The sequence below is a fragment of the Schistocerca serialis genome, chromosome 6, assembly GCF_023864345.2.
Source record: "Schistocerca serialis cubense isolate TAMUIC-IGC-003099 chromosome 6, iqSchSeri2.2, whole genome shotgun sequence".
Classification (NCBI taxonomy): Eukaryota; Metazoa; Arthropoda; class Insecta; order Orthoptera; family Acrididae; genus Schistocerca; species Schistocerca serialis.
This window is the reverse complement of record NC_064643.1, coordinates 744237914-744239258: the sequence shown is the minus strand read 5'-3', so window position 1 is coordinate 744239258 and position 1345 is coordinate 744237914. Positions and strand designations below refer to the sequence as shown.

The following is a 1345-nucleotide window of genomic DNA, read 5'->3' as shown; positions in this document are numbered from 1 at the left end:
GGGGCAGGAGAAGTCATGGGAGGCGGTAGGGCCAGACTGAAGGGACGGCGGAGCGGCGAGACAGAGGGAGCCGCCTCCTTAAGCAGTTTATGTCCCATCAGCGTCGGCTTACAGCTCCGCCGGACGCCGGGCGCCGGCTTTTATTTCACACGGCCATTCCCTTTGGTAGCCGGACACTCGCCGCAATTGGCACTAACTTTTATTACCTCCCAGACAGAACCCAAGCCCTCCCGCACGACCTTGCAGAGAGGAAGGGGGGCCAACGTAGCTGCATGATTCACGCTGCTATAAAATAAAATATATATTCCCTCGCAATTGGCACCCGGATTTATGCTCTAATCAATTTCGTTACAAGGAAGCAACGGTCAGTTCGCAGCTTGCCGAATTGCCCGTCTGCGAGAGGTCGCATTCTCCTTCCCCGTACTGAGGTACGAGGCGCACGCAGAAAGTAAGTTTCCCGATGTTGTTTCCTTCAAAGTAGACGTATTTATCCGGGAAAGTAGCGCATGCGCAACAGATCTATGACGTGACAATCAAATGGCAGCCGGACATGTCCCGCCTATTGTCAGTACCGCGGCAGCAGTGCCCTGAAATGGCATCTCTTAATCGTTCATCCGCCGTGTGTAAGGTTCGTTCAGTGATAAGGTCCCGATTTCGAGTCTCGGTCCGGTACACAGTTTTAATCTGCCAGGAAATTTCAAATCCGCTCACACTCCGCTGTAGAGTGAAAAATTCATCCTGGAAACATCCCCCAGGCTGTGGCTATGCCATGTCTCCACAATATCCTTTCTTCCGGTGGTGCTGGTCCTGCAAGTTTCGCAAGAGAGCTTCTGTGAAGTTTGGAAGGTAGGAGACGAGGTACTCGCGGAAGTGGAATTGTGAGGACGGGTCGTGAGTCGTGCTTGGGTAGCTTAGTTCTTAGTTGGTAGAGCGATTCGGGGGTAACTCGCAAAGCTACCGCCTTCTTAGCTCAGTGGTAGAGCACTGGTCTTCTAAATCAGGGGTCGTGAGTTCGACCCTCAAAGAAGGCATTCATTTTTTTAACTTTCCCGCAGAGAGCAGAGCTAGCTCAAGCAGCATGTAACACATGGCAGTACACTGAATCAAAGGGAAGTTCAACAACCTATGAAGAGTATTCCCCTTGCCTGAGAGGTTTACTGAATGTGTAGGCGGAACACTGTTTTGTATGCATTTTGTAGTATAATGTCATGCTTGGCGATGTCATTCGTTTATGAGCCTCGCTACAGTGTGCATACATGTTATCCATGTGAAGAGGCGTAAGCAGATGCTACCATTCTGCGAGATGCCTGCAGAAGGTATACGAGTTGCATTGGTAAACAGAGCA

The 1345-nt window shown here is 50.7% G+C and overlaps 1 non-coding gene across 1 annotated transcript; it reads left to right on the top strand.

Moving 5' to 3' along the window:
- Window positions 1–959: 959 nt before the first annotated feature.
- Trnar-ucu (transfer RNA arginine (anticodon UCU)) lies at window positions 960–1031 on the top strand. Its single transcript has one exon. It is a non-coding gene; the product is annotated as a tRNA-Arg (tRNA).
- Window positions 1032–1345: the final 314 nt, after the last annotated feature.